At 40.8% G+C, this 10,237-nt stretch overlaps 1 protein-coding gene across 4 annotated transcripts in view; it reads right to left on the bottom strand.

The window, feature by feature from the left end:
* Arfip1 (ADP-ribosylation factor interacting protein 1) overlaps nt 1-10,237 on the bottom strand; it is a 111,312-nt gene that overhangs the window by 70,329 nt on the left and 30,746 nt on the right. The gene's annotated exons all lie outside the window — the stretch shown is intronic.

Below are 10,237 nucleotides of genomic sequence, written 5' to 3'. Positions count from 1 at the left end.
GGAAAAAAAACAAAAAAACAAAACAAAACAAAAAAAGAATGATGCTTCCAGTGTGCTAAAAGGTGCTTAACAGCTGGTTCTACAAACAAACAAACAGTCGTGGTTTTACTATTTGTCTATTTTTGTGGTGTCAACGCTCTCACTGTGGGCAGTTTCAAGCTTCCAACATGATCTCACTGAATCCAGACAGGAAAGGACATGTAGCAGTAGGGGTACCCCAAATTCAGTATCAACCACACAGAAATACCACAGAGATAGTCTCCAGAGCAGACAACAGTAGAATATTTAGAAACTAGTTTGTTTTGAGTATTGCCTTTGTTTTTAATATAGGACTTAGTCATGCTTTTACGCAGCTTACGTTTTTTATATACTTTAGGGTACTTAAAAATGTTTAAAAGCTGCATTACAAATTCTTGAAAATTTAACCATCAGCTGATTGGTCAATAAAGGCAGCTGCAGGTACCACTGAATTATTTCAAAGTTAGAATATAAATATTAGGCACACTCACTGTATACCTAAATTTCTGTAAGCAAACTTTTAAAATCCAATACATGGATATCACATTCCAGATTATGACGCTATTTGTCCAGAGATGATTAAAACAAGCTGAACATATTTTATTCACCTTTTATTTTACAAGGTAACAATTAAATAACACCCCTTTTCTTTCGTGCTGTTAATTCCAAGTATACTCTAATTCCATAGCCATGTATAAGGATAAGATCAGAGCAGATCAAATACTTTGTGGCTTTATGTGCTATAGAAAAATACATTTATTTTAATGGTGAGTGGCTGTCTCAATTCACATGTAGCTGAAGATGCTTTAAAGGCAGAATTAGTTTTACAACACAAAGAGATACATAAAGCAAAAATATGCGCATGGAACTGACCTGGAACATTATTAATATGCTGTACAACCAAAACAGAAAAAGCTGAGAATTAGTTTCCTGAATCTTTTCAATGGATCAAAGCTGGGGGTATGTAAACAGGGCACAAACTGAATAAAGACTTTATAGTTGTGGTCCCAAAGTATACGTAAGTCCTCTAGTGGGAGTGGAAGGTTTCATTCATGTGTGCCAATGATTCTCAAACTCCTACATCTCAGAACTGCCTGGGGGGCTTTTAATTACTCCACAGCAGTCATTAGTTAGTGACAGGTTCCAGTAAGCTCCTATATGAATGGCCCGTAAGGTTTTCAACTATTTTTATACATTCATGAGGTGATTCAAATGTGCAGCCAATGAGAACCACTACTATAAGCATGTCCAAAAAAAAAGGAGGAAGGTAAATATAGCAAAATCAGCTATACAAGTAAGCGTCTGTCATATATATACATAAAAACCCAAGAATGCCTGCTCTTATTTAAGGACTTGTGTTACATGCTGCACCTTCAACCATAACCTTTGTTACTCTTTCAGACAAACAGAAAACTTTAGTATTGGGAAGGAGCTACAGAATAATTCAGTTCAACTTCTCATGCAGAGTAAAACCACAAACCAGACACAACACACACATTAAAATGGCCAAAACTAGAACTGACAAAAACCAAGTCTTAGCAAGTACATGAAGCAAATGTACTCAGACACTGCTGATCCAAGTAAAAACTAGTCAAAATTGCACTGGAATCTGATTTAGCTGTATTATTAAACAGCTTAAGTGTATGCATAACAATCCAGCAATTCCACTCCTGAGAAAAATAAATGCGTATGTCCCTCAAAAGACAAGAATGGTGTAAGTATTCAGAGGTGCTTTATTCATAGTAGCCAAAAACTGGAAGCAACTGAAACAAATGCCCACCAAGTAAATTGTGGTATCATCGTACAATGGAATGCCACAAAGCAGTAAAACAGAATAAAGTACTGCTACAAAACACAATGAACTTAATCCAAGTGATGAGGACAATAAACTGAACAGTGGTTATTACGGGTGGAAGAGGACTGAGTCCTGCCCTTGGGGAAGCAAACATTTCTTAGACATAAAAAGCAAAAACAATAAAAAGAAAAACACGGGTAACTCAGACTTCATCAAAACCAAAAACTTAGAAAAGATATCATTAAAAAATGGCAAGCTAAGTTACAAACTGGGGAGAAAATATATCTATGTATCTATATCTATAGGAATGACAAAAGACCAGTACTCAAAATATATAAATAACTCATGCAATTCAGTAAGAAAACAACTCAAAATGGTCAAAAATTGAAGGCATTTTGTAGAATAAAAGCATAAAAGGCAAGTAAGTGAAAAGATACACAATATCACTAGTTAACAAAGATATACAAATTAAGACCACAGTAAGATACCAAGTGTTAGAGAAGACCAACTGGAATTTTAATAGATTGTTGGAGGGAATGAATGTTAAAAAGTACCTCACTTTGGAGAGCTGTTCAGCAACTTTTTATACAAGTTAATATACAACTAATTATACCATTTATCCATTCTACACCTAAGCATACACCAAAGAGAAAACAAATATCCTGACTTGTATGCAAGTATTTAGAGCAGTCTTACTCACAAGAGCCTAAATCCTGGAGGATAAAAGGTCCATCAACAGCTTCCTGAATTAATAAGTTGTGGTATAGCCATCCAATGGAATATTCCTCAACCATAAACAGGAATGACATACTGATACACACTACTACTCCTGAGTAACCTCACAAAATTATGCTGAGTCCAAAAAACCAAATACAAAGGAATACATAATATATGATTACATTTATATAGCCTTCCAGAATACACAAAGCTGATCTGTCATGACAGATCAGGGGTCACCTGAGAGAAGGGTAGTGAAGGAAAAGATTAACTGCCAAAGGACACTAGAAACATCTAGAGTGATGGAAATGTACTGCATCTTGATTGTCCTCATGGTTTCCCAAACTAACACATTCATCAAAACTCCTTGAGTTGTACATTTAACAGATGCATTTTTATCATATGCAAATTTTATTTCAATGAACTGATTCTGAAAACAGGTAAATTTCCTTTTTATCATCTCTAACCCCAAATAATTTATTTTTCCTGCAAGCCCAAAATCCATCCACAGAGCAACTCCACACTAAGCACTGAACCCAGGCTGAGCAATATCCACCTTTTAAAAAAATTCATTATTTTCAGAAAGGGCCTCGAAGTCGCTATGTTATCCAGGCAGGACTCAAATTTGCAATCTTCCTGCCTCAGCATCCCAGCATGCTGGGATTACAGTATGTGCCACATGCCTGGTCAGACTTGGCCTCTTGATGTCATTGCACGTACAGGCGGCGTTTTAGCAGCACTGTACTCTCTGTGGTTATGCCTCTTCACGTAACACATCTCAAAACCATCTTAGGTCTCTGCCTCTGGGTGAGGCTTTTACTACAGCAATAAAATAAATGTGACTTTATACGGGTTGCTTTAGTGACTACTCTACGCATGCATTTGTTCCTTAGCACCTGGAATTTGTTCCTTGTCACTTGGAAAAATTCCTAATTGGGTTTTACAGCACGAAAACTGCTCCCTTGTCTCAGCGGGACTGATTTTAATGATCTTGCTTTTCTTGGCTCTGGCTTCTTGGTATTTCCACTGGCCACATAAGTCTCTGAAGCTGACTTTTAAAAAAATTCTGCGTCAGTGTTTGCAGGATATAATATTTATATTCACCTTAGGGGTAGGTACCCATGTACCGAACATATCTGAATTCTTTATTCCCCTTCCTCTTCCCTCCCTTCCCCCTCTTTCCATTTCTGGATCCTCTTTCCATTTGTAAAATTTCTATCTCTGTTTCCTATGACCCACTTTTTTTTTTTTTTAAATACGTTTTTCATTTAAGAGGTGCTGACTTTTTAACCTCGTCGTCTCCTGATGTGTCTTAATTTCATACCCTTGAACACAGGTCCACTTTTTAACTCTAAATTCCCTAGAATGTTTGTTAACCCCATAAAACTATGGGCTGATAGCTTTCTCAAAGGGACCAACTTGCTGGTGGACTGCAATACAGCAGCAAAAAAAGCTTGTCATTTTCCAAAATATAGCCAAACTACAAAAAATAGATTAGGCCAGTATTCTCTCACTGTAAAAGTGACTGCACTGGCCTAAGCGTCATTTAGAAACATATTCCTGTTTGGCACAAAGCCTGAAAATCGTAAGTACTGCCTCCAAGAGGGTGCCAAGACAATGGCAAATAGCAGAGTGTGTAATGCAATCATGAAAAAAATCCTCATTACTCATCTTAGATCTTTCAAAACAGCAACAGAGACATAACTGATGTGCCAAGCATTACATATAGCTCATTCTTTCTGACTCCCTAGCCCCAGCCCTCTCTCAGTGCTGGGAAAAGCCACACTTTGAGCCTTGGGGGAAAGGCAGAACCTGCCTCATATTATATGAAAGATGCAAATACCAGGTTGTCTGACAAGTATCAGGAGCCAGACAGAATGCTTTGTTCCATTCATGACTCTTCTATTTCCTTCGTGTGAATCTTAAGCAAGTTTCTAAAGCTCTCTTCCCTCAGTGCAATGATGGTATTTACACCACAGCACTGTTGTGGGGTATAAGTGCTATGTAGAGCACTGTTGTATCACCTAGCTTTGCCAGTCAAAGGCACTTGCCCCAGACTTAGAATATCAGAAACTGGCTTTCTCCTCTGCCATGCCACCCTTCCTTGGAGCCAGCTAACTCTGGACTGAAACCTCTACAAACTGTGAGCCAAAATAAACCTTTCTTCCTTAAGTTGCGGATATAGGGTATTGTGTCTCAGCAATGAGAAAGGAACTAAGATAGAGTTTGGTCCCAGAGAGGTGGGGTAGCTGCGATGATGTAATTATAGACAGCTAAGCTGGAGAGAAATTAATAATGTCACTGAGGGCCTAGCACAAAAAAAAAAACTGAGACATCAGAATTGTAGCTGGAGATAAATCTGAAGAGAGCCAAGCATCAGGATGGAGAAGCAATAGCAAGGCCTAAACGCCGCCCTAGAGAAAAAAAGGCAATTTGAAATCATACTATAATTAGCACCACCTGGTCTAGTGGGCCGAGTCATCAGACACCTATGTGGGTGACCAGAACACCTGGACCCACTTCTCTCCCTTTCCAAGAATTCCTCTGATCATCTATATGCCCTTGCTATGTGACTCATTTCCCTACTGGATCCATTTTAGCTAACCAGCTATACTTGTAATACTAAAGGCTGACTGTAGTTTGATCATGTTGTACCCACATTGTGATTTTGCTGTACAAATTAACCCTGGCAAAGAGCCTCCGTGACAACCCCTTTCAGGACCCTTCCTCTCAGGAGCTTTTTCTTAATAAACTTTTCCTACTCTTAACCTCCTTTGTTCCTTGGAATGTATTCTTTGATATTCAGGGGACATGAACTCAGCACATTTGACATCTAGCAGGCCCGGAGTTATATTTTTATTATGTTAAAGCTACTTGAGCATATTGCTCAGAAGCCTTTGGAATTGGCTTGAAGGAGGAGTTTGGAAAGGTTTGGAGATGCCAGCCGGAGAAACAGCCCTAGAATTATGTCAGTGAACCTTGATGGAAGACTCTGATTGGCATTTAGAATGCTGATAAGAATTTTAATGCTAACTGAAAAGAAATGCTAATTGGCAACCAGAATGCTGCTAAGAATGTAGCCCGTAAAGACCAGGAGAGGAAGTTTCGGGTGGGAACAGGACTGCATGGTCAGCTGGGCTCCAGGCCATATGTGTTATGCTCTGGTAGAAAATTTGTCTACATCTGCTACTGTCCTGAGACATTGTGGGAGACTGAGATTAAGGGCACGGGGCTAATTAATCTAGCAGATGAAATTTCAAGGCAGGATAATGCTGAGGTGGTTGTATGGGGGCTTTTAGGCAGCTCTGATTTGAAAGTTAAGCAAAAAAGGTACAGCTGATTTAAAAAGTTTCTGAGCTTCAAAGGAAAGGAAGCTCCTGTACTGTTGGGAACTGCAAAGACAGAGCAGATTAGGGCTTCCTCCTTGAAAGTGCTTTTAGTGCTTCCTCCTAGCACTAAAAAGAAGCCAATTATTTCGTCATAGGACAAAGTAAAAATACCTTGAGGGAATGTGAAAAACCAGTAAGGTTCCACCCTTCAAAGGCTTAAAATCACAAAAGTGAGACTTTCCTTTTAGAAGAGCGCCTCAGGGCACCATGCTCTAGAATGGTGTGCAATTTAGGGAATTTGTTCTTTGAGAGTGAGTTCTTGGTGCTCAGCCACCCAGGCCCGACATATGTGACAGAAGGAAAACTGGCTCCAGCAGGTGGCAGACCATGGCGTCATCCACATGGTGCTGTTTTTAGGCACGTGAAGAATACAAGAATTGTGGGGTCATGAAGGCTTCCAACCAGAGTTCAGCAAAAGGCCTGGGATGCCAGGCAGTGTACCCCTAAGAGGGCAGTGTGTGAAGCCATAAGAAGTGAAGTTGAATGTGCAGTGGAGACCCCTGATGTTAGAAAACCCAGGAATTTTGAACCTCTAAGGAAAGCTGCAAGGACTGAGCAAGGCCAGCCCAAGAAAGAAGGCATGTGGACTACACTCTCCAGCAGAACTTGTGGTGGATTGACAACTGGTGGTCAATTTGTAATACCCAGCTGAACTGAGCCAGCCTGGTGCTGGGTGTGGGGGGGCCACCTGAGGATTGCTGCTGGCAGCGTAAGAGGCAAAACTGGAGAAGTGTAGAAGCTGTTGGGAGCTCAAGAGCCTGTTTGGAAGCTGTTGGGGAATTGTCGGTTCTCTTGGGGTATTCTGCTGGAGTATCTTGTCATGCTGGCTTTCCTGATGAACTTGGCTGTTCTTGTTGCAGGAGCTCAGGACCTCGTTGTCACTAAGAATGGCTATGGTTCACTTTGGCTGTCCCTCATAGGAACTTGGCTTTCCTCTTCACTGGAGGAGCTCGGGACCTCACTGTTGCTGAGGATGGCTGTGGTACTTTCCAGGGAAGTTCCGGTTCTTACTTTGAGCATCACTTCCTGGTTCCAGTTTAGATCCCTCAGCCCACTAGCACAGATCCTTCATCCACTGGCACAGACTTTCTAGGTTCCACCAATGACCTTTGGGCCTTCCCAGCACAGATCCATGAAACAGGCCTGCATGAGCCATTGTCATAGGCTCTAGATTCATGCCAGGCCCTCAGCTGGATTCTTTGGTCTTCAGTGTATGGATAATTTCCTGCACTCTCTTTTTGTGTATGATTCTTCGGGTGACTATTATAATCTTATAAAATATGGGTCCTGAATTGTATTTTTCCCCTTGGAAAACCCCACACTGCAACAGTGCTAGAGAGGCAGGGTTGCCCAAGCCTTCTGGAGTTCACATCTAAAATTTGCTCCGTGTGCTGAACATGCACCTAGAAGATTTAATATTTGCCCTGGTTTTGGTCTTGCTTGGACCCCATTCCTTTCTATCCTATTTCTCTTTTTTGAAGGGGAATGTTTATCCTGTGTCTTTGTATGTCAGTTGTACTCAACTTTCTTTTTATTTTTACAGGGGTCACAGCTAAGAATTTGCCTTAAATCTCGGAGGCTCCGGACTTAAGACTTTTCAACACTGCTGAAACTGTTAGGATTCTGGCAACTCTTAGAGACAGACAAAATGTATTTTGCATAAAAGGATGGGTACGAATCTTTTGGGGCTCAGGGGCCAGAATACGATGATTTATATCCAGCTATCTCCCTAAAGCCTTATGTGTGCATAAGTGGCTTTCGAGAGGTATTTAGATCATGTAAGCATGATACCTATCAGTGGATTGGTCACTGATGAGTTTATAGCTAGATGTGATTTGGGAGGTGAAGCCTGGTTGGAGGAGGTGGGTGTGGCCTGGCAGGGTCTATCTCCCACCCCCTTGACAGCTCTTTGCTTCCCGCCACCATGCCATGAGCTGTTCCTCCTCTGCCATGCCCCTCTACCATGCTGCCCTGCCATGCAGCCAGTTGACTATAGACTGAAACCTATACAACAAGTGAGTCAAAATAAACTTTTCCTCCTTTAAAAGGAAAAAAAAAGGTATCAGAAACGGGTTAAGAAGCAAGAAGGACCTCAAGGAACTCAACAGCAATAATTACATCAAGATGAAACTCCTGGGTTAACTAAAGCCACAGGACTACTGAAGCATCCAGTCACCAGGACTAGAGGTGCTGTCAGTGCAGGCTGCAGTGTCTGATGCTAAGCAACAGCAGCAATGGTCCCTTATTCTGCTTTCCCAAACCAGGTGGCACCTCTGGATTCTCTTAGTAAATCCCTTTTCTGAGTAAATGAGCTGGAGCTGCTTCCATCGGCTTGCAACATAGGAGTCTGACATCAGACTTACAATCAAAAGGCAGATAAATTTAAGAAGGCTTTTCAGTATCTTCATAAATAATTTTATCAGATGCTAACTTTGAAATGGCATAGTACCTTTACAAAGCATCAGAATGCTATGAAACTTGTTTGACAGCTCCATGGTTCCCTACTCTGAAACTAACAGTAATCACTAAAAAAGCTGACTTTTATTGAGCACTTACCAGGGACTGTGCTAAGAATATTACATAAATTATTTAACTCTCACAACTGCCTTGTAGCATAAACATGATTCTCCCAATTTTACAGATGAGTAGACTCAGGACTAGATAAGGAATTTTAAAAAATTAAATAATGCATCCTCTTGCAAATAAAGCTAACAACAAGAGCTAACAATCAGTACTTATCATGTACCATGCACTATTTGTTTTTCACACATTAACTGATTTAATTCTACTTATCTTGTATGTATTATCTCATGTAAACTCATAAACACTCTCTGACTTAATACTATCATTAATAATTTCAGGAAATTTGCTTGATGACACACAACTAGCAAATGATGCACTGGGATTTGAACCTAGCTGTCTGGCTTGAATTAACCTTTACATTACACCGCTGCTCCAGAGGTGCCTGAAATACAATCACAGGCTCTGCTAACCTATATAGGTTTCTACTGCTGTCACATCAAGTTACAACAAACTCAGCAGCTTAAATAGTGTGTATACATGTGTACATGTAGAAGTATACACACACATACAGACAGAACTTGTCTTGTAGAACTACATAAGGTGTTTGCATCAGTCAGTGCTTACCAGAGAAACAGATTTAATGTAAGATATACAAATATATAAGAATTTACAAGATTGGCTTACGATGGCCGCCCACAGAGTCAGGTGTGGAAAAATGCAAAAGGGCTGTCCGTGCACTGGAGGCCCGCAGGATTCACTCGAAGTCCTGAAGCTCACTGTAGTGTCCTGAGCAAGTCGAATCAGGAAACAAAGGGTCGGAGCTGGAAGGCTGAAGGGTCTGTGCTGGAGGCTGAAAGCTCTGTGCTGGAAGCCAGGAAATGATGTCCAAGGTGAAGGTGAAGACTGGAGCTCCTCTGAAGAAACAGAAGCGAGTCTTCCTTCTTCATTTCCCTTTTACTCCATTCAGGCTACAAGCGTACTGGCTGGTGTCACTCACACCCAGGGGGCGTCTTCTATCTTCAGTAAATCCCTTCAGCCACACCCAGAACCCAGTTTGGTTGGGTATTTATTACTCAAGTTGACACAGTCAGCTACCACAATCTACCCTTTATCAAATGGACAACCAGATTCATTTCCTTAAACCACAGTCTCCTGATACAAAGACAAATTCATACATCCTGCGTACAAACAAAAACACATGAATCCCTTCCCAGAATAGATGGCAAGTTTTCTTTGGGTGATGCTTACTCCTAATATTTCATAAGTTTAACTTTTTTTTTTTTTTTTTGAGACAGGGTCTCACGCTGTTGTTCAGGCTGGCCTGGAGCTTGCAGTGATCCTCCTGCCTCAGTCTCCTGAGTGCTGGGATTACAAGCTTGGGTCACCACACCTAGCCAGTTGAACATTCTAACATGAGTTGAACAATACTTAACAAACCAGTGTTAAGTCCATCAATGTGTTATACAGGAAGCATTTTAAGAGAGACCTTTTACAATTATAATCCTTGTTTCTGTAACTGATCATGGAGTTGTAGCTGGTATTTAGAACTACCTTCTTCTATTACCCATTCTGTACTCCCTTGGCCTTTGGCAAGTACCCCAGCATATCTTTATTCTTTCCCTGGAAGGGTGACCCACACCTTCATTCCTGAAAATTCAGAATCATTCTTCATCTAACCTGGATTGGTTGCTGTAGTTCCGTACTGACCTTAATGACAGGGCATGGTAACACTGGAGGTGCCCTAAGGGTTCTCCTGCACTCCACATGCAATCTTCCCTTCCTCCATTCTGGAGTA

The sequence above is a fragment of the Chinchilla lanigera genome, unplaced genomic scaffold, assembly GCF_000276665.1.
Source record: "Chinchilla lanigera isolate Chin_1 unplaced genomic scaffold, ChiLan1.0 scaffold00070, whole genome shotgun sequence".
NCBI classification, from domain to species: domain Eukaryota; kingdom Metazoa; phylum Chordata; class Mammalia; order Rodentia; family Chinchillidae; genus Chinchilla; species Chinchilla lanigera.
Note: the sequence above shows the minus strand (reverse complement) of the source record. Positions and strands in the feature narration are given on the sequence as shown.